General features: G+C 38.0%; 1 pseudogene; it reads left to right on the forward strand.

The window, feature by feature from the left end:
• Positions 1–1,594: 1,594 nt before the first annotated feature.
• The window catches only part of LOC103541826 (fatty acid desaturase 2-like protein FADS2B), a 29,162-nt pseudogene continuing 11,442 nt past the window's right edge, over positions 1,595–19,314 (forward strand).

The following is a 19,314-nucleotide window of genomic DNA, read 5'->3' on the forward strand; positions in this document are numbered from 1 at the left end:
ACTAAAGCCCAAAGAAGTAAGGTAATTTGCATGATGTTCCAGAGTTAATAAGTGGTAGAGCTGATATAGGATCCAAGATCTATGTAGATCCAAAATCCAAGCTTTGTCTTTCTTTCTTTGTTTCCCTATTTAAAAAAAAAAAATCCTTCCTTTTTATATATTATAAACATAACATGACTTAATTTATAGAACATTTGCAACATATCATAAAGAATAAAGAGGGAAAAAAACTTCAATAATACTATGATCCAAAGAGAACTATTGCCAACATTTTGGTTTTGCTTCTAATCATATACTATTCAGTAAATAGACTTTTATAGACTGATTTTTTTCACTTGTTATATTGCAAACGAGTCCCTGCCATTAAAAAATCTACAAAGCTTTGTTTTTAATATCTATATAATATTCAATATATTCACAATTAATCAGCCTTTTTTCTTATTGTTATACATTTAGTCAATTTCTGATTTTTAACAATTATAAGTGGCACTGAAATAAAAATTTAAGTACATAAATCTTGGTCTGATTTACTGCTGATTTCCTTGGAACTGATCTGCAAATACAAGAATGGGCTCTTTCTATTATTTCATGCTGCCTCTTTTCTTAAAATTAAGACCATTTTACCCCCCCACACCCACTGCCACCCTGGAATGTCTCCTTCTGCCTCCTTTCTAAACCACTAAGTCAAATTATTACATATATATGTCTAGACCCTAGATTTGGAGAATAGAGTGGAAAGAGGTTGGGATTTGGAATCAGAAAATCTGAATTCATGCACCAGTTTACTTCTCACTGACAGCCTGTCTCTGCCAGTTACCTGAGGTCTTCAGCCTGTGTTTTCTTACCTGGAAAATGGGACACTAATAGCAATTTTCTGAAAAAATCAGTTTGAGGTTTAAATCAGGAAAAGCATGTGATAAGGACTGTGTAAATCATAATGTGTTCTAGCAAATGTCAGTTGCTCAATTACCTTTAGGCATATTGACAGAGCTAGTCAGCTTTCAAAGGGAAGTAAAAGAGATAAACTGGTTTATTGCTGATTTTCTTTTTGGGGAAACCTAAACCTTTCTTTGAAAAAATGTTTTTAAAGAAGTTTAAAAACTCTGACCCGTTGAATTAAAAAATCTGAATGTCTTCATTCACATGCAAGTCAGAGAGCTGGTGAACCCAAACCAGCATGACACAGAGAGGGGAGTCATGCGACCCAAGCCTAACCCCTCCTCCCTGGGGCATGACACAGCATTCAGGCAAGCGCCGTTGGCCCCAGCTCTATACTGAGAGACATTTAATGATGAGGGAGGAGGCTACTAAGAGATCAGCCAGGGGGAGAGACAGGTGAGCCTACCTCCCAGGAAAAAAGGTGGCTCATCATCCATCAGGGCAAAAAAGATTTGGGACAGACAGAGAAGTTAACAACAGAGAAGGTGCTCACTTTCAGGCTTATGAGAAGACAATGAAGTGAAAGTCTTTTCTGTGTAGGCATCATACTGCAACAGAATAAAAAGAGAGGAAAAGCCTCATTTTAATGATACAATCAGAGGTTAGGATTAGAAATTTCAGGAGTCAATCCCGAAACCCCAGGGGTTCAGTGATGATGAAATTTGAAGAAAATCATGAGGGCAATGGGGGCCTTGTAGGAAAGAGTCAACCCTACCTGGGTGAGAAGCATCAGGGGAGTTGGAAACCAGTAGAAAATGAGAAAGTTGAGGCTTCTATGAAGCAGGAGGCAAATGGGAAGTGTTGTGATACGCCCAGAAAAATCTTCAACACTTACATCTGGCAGGAGATCCAGAGACACAATCAGTGGCTGACCAGCAGCTGGTGATCAATCGCAAGGTCTACGATGTCACTGGCTGGGCCAAGAGGCATCCAGGTGGACTCTGGGTCCTCAACTACTATGCCGGGGAAGATGCCACAGTAAGGAAATCAAAGCTCTGCCCTCTCTCTCTTCCAGCTGCTGGATGGCTGGGACCTTGGTTCTCTTCCCAAACGTATTTCAAGAACATGTTCAAGCACTGCAATTGCTCCTCTTTTTTTTCCAGGAATCTTATCAACCAAGAATTTGGAAACAAATTGAGCCCCAAGGTCTAGCTTTAATCTGTGCCAGTTTGTGGATGAACTCAGATGTTGAGGGTGGATACTATGTTTGTATATTCCTGTTTTTCTGTGTTCTTCGTATTTTGTTTTGTTTTGTTTTGAAGTGGAGTCTCAGTTTTATAAGAAGAAATTTACAAATAGGTGAGTATATTCTAGAAAAATATGTCTGCACACAAGAGAAATTTCTCAGGCTTGCATAATTGGAGGGTCTAAAACAAAGACAGCATTTCATCTGTTAGGCATCAAAAGGTTGTTAATAACAATGATGAAAACCTACAGTTACATAGGCTTGTAGAATTTGCAGAGCTCTCTTGCATCCTGTAGTTCATTCAGTGTAATGCAGGTAATACAACCCTCTTTCACAGATAAAGGAATTGAAATCAGAGACATTAAGTGACTGGCCCAAGGTCACCCAGCAGCAGATCGCAGATTCAAAACTTATCTTTCTGAAATTCTAGTTTTTCCACTTATCTACACTGCTTCTCCGCATCAGCCTCCCCCAGCAAAACAGCTAAGGAAAATCAAAAATACCATAACATTTATTGGATACCTAGAATACTCTAGACACATTGAAATGCCTCACCCCGCTTGCACCTCCCCATGAGGAAGGTGGATATTATCCCCTTATCACAGATGAGAAAATTAATGTTCAAACAGTCAAATAATGTATCACACAGCCATCAGGTAATAGTGCCAAATTTTGAAATCACATAGGTTTTTGACCATACAGCCTTTTATGGCTAAGACCTTACCAAACTTTCCACTTAATATTTGATAGGAAGGTCTCTCAAACCCTTAAATGCATTTAGAAATAACTTTTAAAATATCCCATAAGGAAGTTTGTTTTATCCCAGTTAGGAAATTTATTCTGCACAAGGTACAGACAGAGAATCAGAGGAGGTAAATAACTAACCGAAACTCAGAAATTAATATGTTATTGCTCAGAGAGTTAAACTTTGGCTTTTCCTTTTTTACTTCATTGCCCTTGTTGTTTTCACATGTGGTATATAAATTCTCCAACTGGTTTTAAAGCATAGGATTGAAAACACCGATTCACTCCACACCACTCTGTAAATGGGACTGCACTAGTAACAGCACAAGAAGCAAATTTGCAAAATAAGCAAGATTCTGTTTTTTGATGCTATCAAATCTTTTTAACCCAATTTCTCATGCCCTTTCTCTGACTAGGTTCTGCTTCTACTGACTTCTTGTCTTGATTCTTGATTCTGCAGTCAGTTTTATTCATTTATGAACATACCTTGCTACATCCTCACTGTTTCTGTCAGATCTGATATTTTTTAAACAAAGGTCAAACTTTTCTTGTGAAAGTGAGCATGAGCTTGGAACAAGGTATGGGAGAATTGTGTGTGCCAGGAAGATACTTGCTGTGTCAGAATCCAGAGAGCTAAGGGTACACGAAGCAAAGTGGAAAGCATTTGTCCAAGAATAATAGGACAGAAGGGATGGCCTGGTGGTGGGGTGGTTAAGTCCACAGGCTCCACTTCAGTGACCAGAGTTCAGAGGTTTGGATCCTGGGCACAGATCTATACACCTCTCTTCAGGCCATGCTGTGGTGGCGTCCCACATACAAAATAGTGGAATATTGGCACAGATGTTAGCTCAGCGACAATCTTCCTAGAGCAAAAAGAGGAAGATTGCCAACAGATGTTATCTCAGGGCCAATCTTTCTCACCAAAACTGATGATGATGATAATAATAATAAAATAAAAAACAAAAGGAGAGAGAATAACAAATATAAAATGAAACCAATACTACAAATTCCTGTCTAGCCCATCCTCCCATTCCCCCAACTCAGAGATAATATGCATAGTGGTTTCCTTACAAAAGTCAGAGAATTAGCTCAGAGGATATGATGGTAAAGACATGAACCTTCAACCATTGTGAAAATAACTGATAGACTCACTCATCTTGAGGCAGCTCAGCTGATAAATATGTAATGTATTGATAACTTTTACCTCCTAGAACTTAGGAAAAGACCATGATTCTGCATCCAATTCTAGCCAAGAAGGAGGAATTGATTAATAAAATAAAAATCATCAGAACCTTAGAGAAAAATAGCCATGCCACCTTAGGATTCATAACTTTAGAATGAAAATTCTGAGAATGGTCAGCCATTTACCTTAGACTTAAGGAAAGTAAATCCAAAAATGTTCATAGAAAATATGTTCCAAAGGGACATGGTTCAAGAAGAATGGGAAAGTGCCAGGAGAATTCTGACAAGCACCATACTCCAAGGCTACTCAGAGTATGGGGAGCCTGAGCTTTGGAATCAGATGTGAACCTGGGAATGTTATTGAAATGCTCTGAACCTCAGCTTCAACATCTTCAAAATGGGAATGACCTTCCCCATCTAATTGGTTTATGGTAAATAAGACTAATGGTTATAAAGTGCTTAGCATAATGTCAAACACTTAATAAAACTTTATTAAATTATAGTTACTATTATTCATATCACCAGCACCTGTAGCCTCGGGATGTGATTTTTTACTTCCTGGTTACCACTAGCTTAGAAATCTGATTATATTTGGTGTCATCTGACTGGGAACAGAGGGGTCCTTGAGGAGTGGAAGAGCATCATGCTCTCTAGTGAAGGGGGACAGAACCTAAAGTCAGAGGACCTGAGGTCTAATACTTACTCTAGAACTTAAGAGGTTTACAGGTTGCATCTCGAAAGGCAAATATGGACCAAGTATGGTCTCTGTGTGCCAGCTTTGGACCCATGGCTGCACCTGCCTGGAAGGGGCACCATTTTCCTATTTACACAGAAACTATTCTCCAATCCTACATCTTTATGAGGATGTAAAGTTGAATAATGATACCTAGCGGTCTGTCCTATAGGGTCATTAATTAATTAATTCATGCAGTCGGTTATTCTAAAACTCTTGTTAGGTTTCCAGGCTTTTTAATGATTATGCGTACAGGTTTGGGAAGGAAACAGGTCTGCTTTTCATCTAGGCTCCACTACTTACAAAGAATGTCCTGAGGAGTTTGCTGAAGCTCTTGGAACCTTGGCTCCCTTATGGGGAAAGTGGCGATAATAACACCTTCATCTCAGTATTGTTGTAAAAGTCAGTGGAGATCAAATAAGGTGCTCCCTTTGGTGCTTGTCACAGATCATACACTCAATAAATGCAACTCTTCTGTTTTGTTGTTACTTCTCCTGAGATCGGTTGCAATTTTTCCAAAGAACTTACTGAGGAAAATAAGTTCCTAAAACAAAATTAGCAAATCAGCTCCTATTACTGCATATATGAGTTATCTGATTGTATTGCAACTATATGATTTAAACCTAATGGCCCAGTGCTAATAACTAGAATCTAGGCCAGGTGTTCCCACTTGGAAGAGCTCACCCCAGAAAAGCCAGAAACAACCTATAAATCCAAGAAGTACTGATCATATAGATAACAATATCCATATGATAGGCTATTTTGCAATCAATAAAATGAGGATTACAAAGCATTTGATGACAAGGAATGCATATGAATAAATAGCCACAACATTCTTTTTTTTCCCCAGAAATAATTGAATTTAATCAATTTCTTTAAAGTATGATAAAATGACATAGACAGAAGAAGTGCAATTTTGTTAGAGAAATTTGGGTGCATATTTTTTTTGCCTTTAAATCATTTTATTATGGTCATATTGGCTTATAACATTGTATAGATTTCATGTGTACATTACTATATTTCAGTTTCGTGTAAACTGCATCATGTTCACCACTAATGGATAAGGAAAACAGATAGCTCGTTACCAGAAGGTAATGTGTGGGGTGAGGGAGAGACGGGTAAAGGTAAACTAGAGACAAGTTTTATATAAGGCAAGAGTGTGTTCTGTGCTTAATGAAAGAAGTAAATGCAGTCTTGTGAAGTGTGCCCATGAGCAGCATCTTTGGAACAAAGAAAGCAGGTTTCTTATCCTGTGTGTTGGACAGTCCACTCCTTATTCCTGGACACCATACTCAAGGAAGGACACTGAGAACCTCAAGTTCTTTCTCATGAGAGTCAAAAGTCAATATAATAGGGACGGGATGAGAAAAACTTAGAGGAAATATAGCAAAGTCCATTTCAACTATTTGGAGGAGTGCCGTGTGAAAGAGGGTAGAGTTATGTAGAGCTCCAAAACAGAGAATCAAATGGGTTGGAATGAGCAGAGCCAACAGAGGCAAGACTGGGCAGTGGGAAGAGAGGATATGTACAGAGGTGGAGTATAGATATGATTCATGATAGAGGTAAGTGCTCAGCCAAAATGGGCATCGCAGCTTAGCCACTTATTTTGTTTAGCACAATATTAGCAAGGAGTATGTGCTCAATGAATGCCAGTGACTGTCATGGCATAAGGATGAGAAGAGAAGGAGGAGGAGGAGATGAGTGGAGGGGAGAGGTAAGGAAAGAGAAAGGAGAAAGAGGAGAGGGAGAAAGTGTATTGTGTGCTGAGCTAAGCTGTCTGCATTTTGCCCTCACTGTATGTCTTCCTCTCATTTGGCTACACATGGCATTTAACTAGCACAGCATTCCTTCCCCGTTCACAATCATCACAACAAAATTCACCAAGGTTTCTAAGCTGAGGCTGAAAGGAAAGTAATAATTGCATATAATCTGGGCTGTCAAAATGTCTTAACCGGATACTCATTTGAATGATGGTTCAAATTGAAAAATACATAGAGGATTAGAGAGAGAAGTGCCACAGTGCTAACAGGTGAAAATAGGCCATGAGAAGATTCTGTCTTTCTGAAAGCCCAGCTTGGCAGTTAAGTGAAGAATGAAATAGAGAAGAGTGAGTCAAAACAAAGGAAGGCGTCCCGGGAACTTGTTAAAGGCCTGACAAAAGGCGTTTACAACAGAAATGGAGAAGAGGGGATAAGTGCCAAGGATATCTAGGAGACATAACTTATAATATTCAATGAGTAACTGGATGAGTAAACAGGATGAAAGAGTCTAAACTGAGTTATGAATATCTGGCTCAAGTAACGTCACCATTGTAATTAACCATATTCATTACGTAAGCTGTTTCTTATGAATAGGCTTGTATCTAATTCTTCTTATAGGATTTGAAGATGGAAGTTTTACTATATGCACTAATTAGAATGCATTCCACATTAGACATTGGCGTTTGGGCACAAAATCTCTGAATTTCTGTATTGAAAAGAAGGTATGTAGTGAGTTCTTGTCACTATAGGTATAAATATAAGAAAGATAGTTATTATACAGTGAGAATGTACTATATGCCAATCAGATTCTAATGAATTCACATAATCCTTATAATAACTTAATGAATTCTCTTGCTCTTATGATCACCCCCATGTTGGAGAAGCAAAAATACAAGAAGGAACAGGTCAAGAACTTGTCAACCATAACATAGCTAGTAAGTGGCAAAGCCAGATTTTAGATGTAGGAAAGTTGCTCCATGGTCCACTTTCTTAGTATTATGCAACACCAGCACTCCAGAGTAATGTGTATGACTGCCATGTATTCAAGTTACGACCTTGGTTATATTTCATTTTTAATCACTCCTGTCCTCAGTGCCATAAAAGCAAGAAGTCTAGCATCTTTCTCTTGGAAAATCTTCCTTCCTCCAATACTGTTTAAATCCCTAGGGCATGAGAGAATATCTCTTACTTCCAAATATAACCAGGATACAGGCACCACTGCTGCTTCTCAAAGCCTCTTGGAATTGCTATTTAACGTGGGACCTGAGATGGAAAATGCAGTTGTTCAGCTCTGTTCTGTGCCTGACTGTCACAAGACCCTGCAGAGACTGCTCTGGTACATTTTAGGAATAGTGATGAGACTACTTCAGTGAAAACTTAGCCAAGAGTGAGCCACTTCGAACAACCTAGAGCTTAAGGTCTGTGCTCCCATGCTGTCTTAGGCATTTGTTTTAAGCTACCATCATCAAATTTAACCTTTCTCCAAAAAGAACTTAATTGAAGGGTCTCATTCCCCTGTGCCTTGGCCAAGAACCAAGAGAGAGACTTTGCTGGGAGATAGGGTTTGCATAGCCAGTCTTTGTTGCTGCATGCCTCAGAGAGTGTGAGCAACTTCCACATCAAGCCTGGTGTTGGAAGTTGAAGATTCATCATGGCCCATTAACTCAACGTTTCTTCTGTGCTCAGTAAAGTAAGCAGTGTTCTCTTTCAATACTTAGGGATAGCCTGGCTTCATTGGACTTACTGAGTGAAGCAGTGCATTTAGTAGGTGGATCTCCAGCAGGAGGTTCTCACAGAGGGTTCCCAAAGGTAATTTTGATCAACTTGAAGCATCAACCTGGAGTTCAAACAAGCCCTTTATAACAAAGTTCCTGCTAGTTCCAAAGTTGGGCAGATGATGAGGTAAGGAGTGGGACTAATCTATGGATCAGCATGTCTATTTTAAGCCTCTAACAACCCTCTCTGATTTACAGGATGCCTTCAGAGCCATGCACCCAAAGCTTGACATTGTGCAGTTATTCCTTAAGCCCCTGCTCATTGGAGAGCTTATCCCAGAAGAGGCCATCCAGGAGAGAAACAAAAATGTGAGTGAAGTCTAAGGACCCAAGAGTGTGTAGAGGGTTTGGGATAAGATATATTTCCAGGCCAAGTTATCATTTTCTGTGAGAAATCAGCCATCATGCCTTGGTGGACCTACAATAGCATGAAGGATTGGATTCTGCTTATTTGAAAAAATATGCTATCTTCTTTAGACTTTCAGAATACTTAAACTTCTGTAAAACGAAGGAATGGAATTTTTGGTCCTGCACCAAACAGTAATTCCGTGTCTCTAAGCACCTACTGAATGTCAGAAAACTTAAAACTATATTTTTTTCCTGTGATGTCTTGTAATTATTTATTTAATGTCTAGATCTATGTTTCCTGTGAAACTAAGGTCCACAAGAGCAGAGAATATGTCTGTTTTGCTTATCTCTATGTCCTCAGGATCTACCTGCACAGGATCAGACATGCATTAAGGATGCTATAAATAGCTGTTGAATGAAAGATGTGGATATCTTAACTACAGCCCTTTTTATGTTTGGAGAAACTATAGTTCAGGTAGAATAAACTACTTTCTGAAATTCCCACAACTGGTGTATCAAAGAACTGGGTCTACAAGTCACTTCTTTTTGGCCCAGTTTCTTAGTTATTCCCAAGGCAGGGCACCACTCTTTATTTGTCTAACACTTTGGTTACCTGAAGTACTTTCTTTCAAAGGACAGGGTCTCTTGAAGATTAAAAATTTACTGGGATGGTTTTACATTAACCTTAAGGGGATTTTAACTAATATTTAACATTTCATTTTTTGCAATGTATTTTTTTAAAACAGCTTACATTTGCATAATTCTTTTAAAATAATTTCCACAAAGTACTTTTACATATATCATTGTGAGACAGATAAAATAAGGATTATATTTCTTCTTTAAGAAATGAGGAAACAAACTCACAGAGGGACAGGAGGCATCTGAGATAACAGAACAGGTTAGGTGCTGATCTGAGACAAACACTCAGGCTTGCTCCTTAGGTCCTCATGCATGCTGTTCATCCTGCAAGGCTGCGTGTCAGGAAGCACAGCTCTGTATTTAAAAGAGTGGGATCTGAGGGTGGACAGCCTGAGCTCATGACCCAGCACAGTCACAAGTTGTGGTGGTTTAAACCACTTACCAAATCTCTCTGTGGTTCAGTTTCTCTGTCTATAAAATAGCAATCACAATACCACCAACCTCATAAATATCATTGGGAGATTATTGAAAGAGTTAAAAGTATTAAAAGTGCAGGGTCTGGAACATAGGAAATGCTAAACAAATTTTAGATGCTATCAATGGCATGAACTCAATGGTGGCAATAGTAGTTGACAAATCTCTAGATATATCCCCATAATTTAGGACAGGAAGCCCTAGGTTTAAAAGGGAAGATGGTGCAAAGCTTAATTATTTTTCAGAAAGATTTTCTTTATGGAAAAGAAAATGCAACTAGTGGCTGAAAGTTATAAGTTAATTATTCATTATCTAAAAAAAAGATTTTTGCCACTGACTTGTTGATGATTTCAGACCTGTCATTTTTGGGGCTTTGGTGACCCCCTACTCTGTAAAATAAATGAGTTGTAAAAGATGACCAGGCTGGGAGGCACTCTCGAGATGACCCGTTAAAATTATCGATTGCCATCAGAATTCCATGGTTAATGAGGGCTTGAGAGATGAGCCCATCCAGACATTTCTAAGGCAGTGGATCCTTTAGAAGATGCATCAGTAAATTTTGAAATAAAATTTTTCTAGAACTATGTTCATAACTCTTTCTTTTTTGGTTCAAATTTCTCATCTGTCTTACATCTGAGCAATCCTGTTCTCTTTCTTAGACCATGATTACTTTCTCATTTATTTTGATTTTAAACCCATTATAGTCATTAAGCTAAGAGATATTTTTTTCCAACCTTTGCACTGACTCTCCAGTATAATGTGGCAAGCTTGTAAACCAGTGCTTGAATTATACATATACAAACATGAGGATATGCATACTATATGTACACAGGACAAGGACTCCTCCCATAAGCAGACATACACTAATGCCGCTGAAGACCCTGTGTCTCGTTTCTGGAGATCAGTTGAGCAGCTCATGGGAAAGTCACCCTTTGACCTAATCTAATTGACTTATCTTTATCTGTGTTGATCATTTTCTATGCAAGAGCCCTTTGTGCGTACAAACAGGTGATGACATTGAAAACACTGTGTAAACTGTACCACTAACTATAGTAACACAGATGCATATAGACAACAGAGTTCCCCAAAACATAACCAGAGATCAGTGGGAACCTGAAATAATACTGATGGTTTAGAAGACAACTATTACACATATGTATCTCTTAACTGACCACCCCCACTAAGAAAAAGCAACTAATTCTAACTGAATTATCTAACAGTTTGAGGACAGTTTACAAATCACTACTCATCTTTCTCTTCTCAAGAGAAAATAAATATCATAACCTTTTATAAAGGTTTTGTTTGTTCACTTTTTTTGGTTTATTATTCTGTCTAATTAAATTTGTTCATATTAATAAATTTCTACTCATAAACTAAAGACATTAGTAAGTTAATAAAATAGATTCTCAATTATGTTCATTTGTTCTTCCTTTTCCCCTAAGGAACTAATTCATTCCTTGAATATTTATTTCACAGTCCTAGTTGGTGGAAGATTTCCAAGAATTGAGGAGGAAATTATAGTCTATGAATATTTTCAATGCCAACCTGTGGTTCTTTTTCCTTCACCTTGCCCAGATCTTGATTTTGGAAGCACTGGCTTGGTTAATACTGTGACATTTTGGAAAATGGCTGGCTTATTACGATATTCATTTCCTTTCTTCTCACAATTTCTCAGGTAAGCAGGCATCCTAAGGCCGGGAAGTGGCTTCAAATGAAGGCTTAGAATTTTTCTTCTGTCTTTGGATTTGTGTCAGCTGCTGCCTGATACTTCTTGGCAACCTCTTCATCAGTGTCTCACACCAGCAAGTTACCAAACCTCGCTGGGTCCCAGTTCTCTTGTCTGTAAAATGGGGATAACAAATCTTGTATGGAAATATTATGAGGAGGGCTAAACAATTTAATGTGGAAAACATCTAGTATATGCTAAATATTTAATTCATGACAGTTGTTACTCTTTACCTAATTTTATCCATACAACTTCAGTATCTAAATTTCCATTCTTAGCCAGGTAACACTCATCTTTCTCTTTCATTCATTTACCAACCAAGATTTATCAATGCATCCAACCGTGAATTCTTCAATAGTAGAGATTATATCTTATTATATGAGGATTAAGAATGTGTGGATTTTACCATAAAGGAAAACCAGGAACTGGCACATAGAAGGGCATTAGATAAATCTTTGTTGAATCAAGAATGAATATCTGAGCACGGCCTTCTATGAGCACAACATTGTGTTGTGGACATAAAGGCCTCTGGTCCCTGCCCTTAGAAAATGAGTCATCCACTGGAGGAGACTGTCATTCAAATATCTAAACATACTATGTGACAGAATGACATGGATGTCAAGGAGAGGAACAAGCATGTCCTGTTGGAGCAGAAAGAGACATTTAATTCTGATTGGAACAAATGGGGAAGGTTTTATGGAGAATTAACAGCAATGTTAATGCCAGAATTTTATATGTTACTTTTCTTTTAAAAAGCTAACTTGCTTTATTCCTTGAAAAGCAACTTTTGGAAACAAGAAAGGAAGCAAACATTTGTTTTGAGCTTAGCATAACCCAGTCACTTTGCATGTATTTAAGTTGCATAACAGCTCCATGAGTAAGGTGTTATTATCCCTGCTTATCAGATGAAGAACTGAAGTTCGAGCTACCAATATCTTACCAAGAGTCGTGCAGCTCATAAGTGGCAAAGAAGATTTAGAACCCAAATCTGCCTGACTCCAAAGGTCATGCTCTTTCCACTCCGCTCTGGAAGATTTTGATGGTGGCAAGGAGGGCATTCTAGGCTGAGAGAACCATCTGTGCAAAATCACGGAGGATGGAAATGGAAAGGAAGTGACATGTGTGAGAAATGCAAAGTAAACAGCTTGAGGTCAAATGAGATCTCCCACTCAATTTCTCCAGCTGGCCTCTGAATCTACTAGCGGGCTAATTTATTAATTACTTCCTGACTTCCCAATTTCTCTAAAAACTTCGTCTGTTCTAGGTTCAGGGTGAATTTTTACAGGAGACCAATCCATATTTAAGAAGTGCAAGTAGAACCACCTGATGCACGACTTTGTGATGTGTCATCTCAAGGTACCAGATGTTCGAGGAATATGCTGGGATTCTTGAATGTCATTTCCTAAGGCACAGGTTTCCAAGTTTCTTTGACTATGTACTCATATAAATATAAACTGTTTTTTATACCACCACAAATAAATGTAAATCTACTAACAATGTAGATATTATATATACACTTATATATACTAATATGTAATATAACATTATAATATATATGCTAAAATTAGAATTTTATGAGGAAAAAGTTTATTTTTATTTGAGAAGTTCTAATATTTTTCCTTAACCCAGTAAACTATTTGGCCCAATCCCTGGTACCTCATTAAGAATCCACCTCAGAGAAAAAATATTGTGTCTTTACAAATGAAGATGTGCCTGTAAAATCATGAGAGGGACTATTCTTAGAAGGGATCAGGACATTTATTGCTGGGGAAGCTAGGGGATGCCAGCAAGCCTGATGAGTTCTGGAATGGTAAGTGTATGAAGAAATAAAGCAAAAATACAGGAAAACAGATAAACAGGAAGAGAAAGACAGAGAATAGGAAAGGAAGTTCGGATGGCTCTGTTCAACAGTTGAGGGCTACAAAACCTAGACTGCTGGAAAAACAGGTGGCGGTGATGGCAGTTGGTCTTATCCCCCATAAGATAAGCTCCAGGACAGTAGGAACACTGTCCTATGCAATGCAAACTGCATTGCAGCACCTGGCAGAGTGCGTAGCTCATAGTAGGCCTTCAATAAATATGTGTTGAATGAATGAATGAATGAAAAAATACATGGTAATAGTACACTACTGCTAAAAGAAGCTTCCAGCCCTGGCTCCGATAACGCTCACCATGTGACCCTGTTTAAGTCACATACTATCTCTGGCCCTCAGTGTTCTCATCTCTAATATTGAAAGTTAAATTGGATTTTTTTTTCTATGAAACTCTAGGATTTGGTGACTATATACTCTTGCACAAACTGGGGGCAGGGGAGAGGTGGGAAAGAATTCCTCTGAGCCTTCCATGAGACAAATCATTGCATTCAGACCAGACCATCTTAGGAAAACTCATAAGCACTGGCTCAGAACCTTTTTCTTTCCTTAACAGGCTGGTTTTATATTGAATTGGAAAAATCTTAGAATCACTTAGTCTTATCTACCCTGTCTCCAGCTGAGCAAACTGAGGCTTAAGTATATTAAATAACACAGGGTTGGATCTGGATTCATATTAGAAATATGTCTGTCCCCTAAATGTTTATAATAGATGATCTATTGCCTTTTTATGTGAGAAGTTTCATTTAACCAGATAATAGATGTACTCCTGGCTATCTTGTTCCCTAGCCTCTAGTGACTTGGAAGTGGTCAAGTAATAAGAGAGTGAAGGGAATGCTGGGGTCAGGTCCAGAGAGTAGTTAGTCAGCAGAAACTACTGACAGCAAGTGATAAGGAAGGCAGCTGGGAACTCACATTAGATGAGCGCCTGCCATGTTCCAGGTTCCGAACTAGCCCCTTTAGACAATTGTCTTATATAATGCTCATGACATGGTGGATTATAGCACCTACATGTTAGAGAAGACTGATGTCCAAAGGGTTAATTACCTATTTGAGCCAATGTCCATAAGGTGATGAGTTGGAGAAATTATAGCAGAGTATTAAATCCTCCAGGCTCCAGAGGAGTCATTCTGGCTTCTTAATTCTGGCTATGATTTACAGTCATCTGAAGAGATTTAGAAAACCGTGCTTCCCAGGTACCCGCTCTAGAGGTTCTGATTTAATTCTTCTCTTGTAAGGTCTGTCCCTCAGCACTGGTTTGAAATCTCCTCAGGTGATTCTAAACTTCAGCCAGGATTTAGAACTTCTGCTCTAACAACAGACCTGCCTTCTATGGGAACTCAGCCACTAGTTATCTGGGTCACTTTAAAGAAGTTACTTAATGTCTATGAACCTCACTTTCTTCAATTGTAAAATGGAGATAGATGATTGTTTCAACTCGATAGGGATGTTGTTAAGATTATATGTGATACTCATGTGTTGTGCTGAACACAAAGCATGACATATGGGAAATGCTCAATAAGTTTCAGCTGTTACTAATATTAGGCACAGTCTTTCCATAATCAAAATTATGACCCAGAATCACTAAGAAAAATGTTTAACCATGATGTTACTAAGAAGATAGGGAAGTGGACCATAAATCACAGCATCATAAAATTGCAAGAATCTTAGAATCACCTAGTCTTCTTATCGACTTTATTCCCAGTTGAGAAAACTGAGGCTTAACTAGATTTAACAACAAAGGGTTGGATCTGGATTCATATTAGAAATATATCTGTCACTTAAAATGGTTAAAATGGATAATATTTTGTCATTATGTGTGACAAGATTCTTTTAAACACAAAATTTCTGTAAGCACACTGTCCACCAGTGTTAGATAGTTGAAGTGTTTCTGGATTCACTCAGAAATAGTTTCTTATGTCATCATGAGATTCAGGTAATGGACCCTTCGACCCTCCCTCCCCTGTTATGAGAAAATCAGAGGAAAAGTGAGACTCATCTGCCCTAGTGGTAACTGGCAGTTGATTTGGTGCCACTGTACGGAATATTTCAGATCAGCCCCATCCTTGTTAATGCTTTTTAAAAGCTCACTGCTTTCCCATTGGTCCAAATTTGTACACAGTTCTCTATAAATTATTTTTCAGAAATATTTTTGCATTAGTTTAAATCAATATAACTTTGATGACTCCTGAACAGGGTAAGGGGAAATAGCTCAAACCAAATCAAGTGAACTCTGCCTTCTTGCAGACAAAACCAATCATTCACGAGCAATATGAATATAGGCTTCAGCTATGTGAGGAAAGAAGATTAGCTGTGGGAAGAAAAATGAGTGATAGGGAGATAACAAAGAAAATTAAGATATAAACATCAATATCCCTGCCTTATGCATACATCATAATTTTAAATTTCAAAACTTGATTTGGTATCAATTTATCCTCCCCCTGAAAAACACACAGATATTGAGATAATTTGGAATTCCCCTTCACTAGCTGTGCAAAAAATATATATGTTCTGATCTTTGGAGCTTTTGCACAAATAAATAGCCCTTCTGAAAATAGAAAACAAAATATCACACATTACGGACTTCTGTGCAATGCTAAAATCCAAATGTACTCCCTGTAGCACATTTTCCTACTGCTCTCCAGTGTGTATATTTCAAAACCTATAAGAATCGAGTGTTATTATAAGGATAAAGAGGCAGAACATTTGAAATTAAGACCCTGTCTGAAAATCTGGCCCATACTCTTTCCATGACTCCATCCTGAAACACTTTTGTGGGGAGGAGTGTCAAGCATGTTATTTCCTGTAATCCTTCCTGTAACCTCATCCATTTTACAGATAAGGAAATTGCTCAGTGCCACATACCTAGTAGCAAGGATTTAAATTCAGGATGGTTTCGGTCCAGAGTCTGTATTCTCTATACTGCACCAAGACAAGACCTATCTTGGAAATAAAGAATGAGGGTGGGTTCTGCATGGAACTTGGTTCAGGAGCAGTCCATTATGCATGAAGCTAGTAATTATACTTCCTTATGGATCACTCTCTCCCTGGTCTCCAATAATAGTGTCTTCCAGACAGAGGGTCCAGCAGCTTTGGATCTCACCCATCATCACTCTGACCAGTATTCTAAGCTCCAAGACCTTGAGCTGTCAAGATCTACTCCTGATCTGTCATGAACAAAAACCTGTCACTCATATTATCAATTTCCACATGTAGTCGTTATCTAACAGGGTGCAGTCAGGTACTGGTTTAGGCAAAATGATGGCTCTCAGAGGTTTTAATTGAAAACAAGAATCATTGCTTACGACATTGTCCTTGTTTAAGCGTCTACTGCACCCATTAGGTTGTATGTTTCATTAGTGTGGGAACACCACTTTATCCTTTCTGTCTTTATATTCCAAACACATAGCTCAGTATCTGTCACATGGGAGATACCTCAGAATAAATAATGAATAGGTGAATAAATGAGTGAATACACAATTTTAAGAGTGAGTGATTGGTATGCACTTTGATAGAAGTGTGCAGCATTGTGGGGCCCCAGAAAGAGGAATAGAAATTGAGTAGTACACATTGAGTTTTAAATATCATGAGACTTCCAAAAGGAAATGTTTGGAAAGTGATTTCCCAGTCAAGCATAAAATTCAAGAGGGAGATCTAGACCGGAGAGAGAGAGAGATTCCAGTGTAAGGGTATTAGAGAGTGTTAGAAGTGAGAAGAGAATCCTTCTCCTGATGGATTGGGATGGGGGGTGGGTTGCTAAGAGAAGACTCAATGAATACTCTGGAAAGGCAAAACTTACAGATTTTCAGACATACTCATCTCGCCCTACCATAGATGAATCAATCAACATAGTCTAACATGAAAATGATACCAACCACTTTTAAATGAAATGTCATTTCAAATTTTCTGATAGCCACATTTTAAAAGGTAACTTATCACAATATATGTATTCAAATGTTATCATTTCAACCTGTATTCAGTATAAAAGTTATTAATATGATACTTACAGTCCCTTTTCATCCAGAGTCTTCAAAATCTAGTATGTATTATACACTTTCATCCCGTCTTATTTTGGTCACATTTGAAGTGCTCAGCCACATGTGGTTAGGGGTTACTTAATTGGAAAGTGCAAATCTAAAACATTCATTGACCAGTTATGGAGAGATGTCAAATACTAAAGAAAAACGATGGCTACTGCTTATTCTTCTATAAATTATTAACATAATAGGAGAAAGGAGGGGAAATTCAATATGTCAATGTGTCAACATGTTATGTACAGCGTCTCCTGTCTCCCCAAATGCCCCATGGATATAAACGTCATTATACTATACTTACTGGGGATGAACTTGAGCCTCAAAGAGGATGTGTAATTTGTCCAAACCACACAGCAATATCTATCTAGTTTGTGAAACAAGTTAATGTGTTTCTAAATACTTTGCTTTATTAAGACATTAAGACATTCAAACTTTCACTCAAAGAGATAAAACCACAACCATCTTGAGAGAGATGATTCAAGCTTGGCATCAGCTGCAATAATCTTACTCACATTTATTTGTATATGACAGCATTGAAATCTGTTCATGCAATGATCTGAGCCAAGCCCCACTGGGAGATCACTTCAGATCCATAATTCTGTGAAATATTCATTGAAGTTGGATTCATCAAAATGAAAGACCAATTTTTTTCCCCAGAACTAATTCAAGCCTTGGAGCCGAGGTTTCTTTATTTGTAAAATAGGAAGAATACTCTCTGCCCCACCTACATTCAGACTTTTGTTTAAATGAGAATCAAAAAACAGAAGGATGGAAAAACAATTTATTTCAACAGGTTTTTATGATTTTTTCATTATCAAGAGTTGTTTTATCTTGAATTTATGTTCCTGAATCACATAATTATTTGTTTGTAGGCTTTGAGAACTTCTGTCCAGTGAATCATCCTATGACCTGGCTGTGGGGACAAGTTTGAGAAGCTCAAATACTTTATTTTGACTTTGGAGATGCATGAAGAAAACTGCGATAGTAAAGGATATTTCAGGAGAGAAATCTTGTGGCTAATCAACCCTCTCATCCTCAGCCCATATCGAGAAAGTGGTGGAATTATGCACACTTCCAGCATCATGTAAAACCAAACATCTACTACAAAGACCCAGATATTAATTTGGTACCACTATTTCTGGTTGGATATTTGCAACCTGTCAAGGTACATTTAGAAATCAGGGGCACCAGAAAAATGTTCCTGGAAGTGGTTCTTGGAAAAGTCTTGAGCCTTGCTTTGGAAACATCAAGTTGGTGGTTCCAGCTTCAAGCATAGTCTGAGGGTATCTCTCCTTTAAGTACAGGCTACAAATTTGAAATGACTGAATATGGGGTTTTAAGAACAGAAGGAAATGTGGAGTGTGTGACTCTATGACCATAAAGGTCATCCAGTCCAACTTCCTGCCATATAAAATGTGATAACCATATCACTCTGCTTCAGCAATCCTGGTGGCAGAGGGCTGGATCCCTGCCCAGTGCCTGTCAGTACCTCTGGACAACCCAAGCTAATGTTAGACGGTGAAACTAGATGACTGAGGTTGACAATGATTCTTCAATGTTTAACAAGTGTATAGAGACATTCACTTAGAGAAGACATGTCAGTATATTCAATAATTGCTAAATCACAAACAACTAAATAGCTAATTATCTCAACTAATTCCAGGTCAGCTAGAAGATACTATGTTGTTATTTTTACTTAATGTCCATTTTGGTTGATTTATACAGGAACCACTGCCCAAGTGCCTTGAAGACACTTAGAGACACCAGCTCTAATATGGACTTCTTCAACTACAGAAAACAAAACAGAAAACTCAACTCTAGAAACTCTCCACACATTGATTTTTTTTTAAACCTCAACTTAAAGTCATCATGTCAAGAACAATTGCTAAGGTTTTTAGTAGTT

Source organism: Equus przewalskii, chromosome 11 (assembly GCF_037783145.1).
Source record: "Equus przewalskii isolate Varuska chromosome 11, EquPr2, whole genome shotgun sequence".
NCBI classification, from domain to species: domain Eukaryota; kingdom Metazoa; phylum Chordata; class Mammalia; order Perissodactyla; family Equidae; genus Equus; species Equus przewalskii.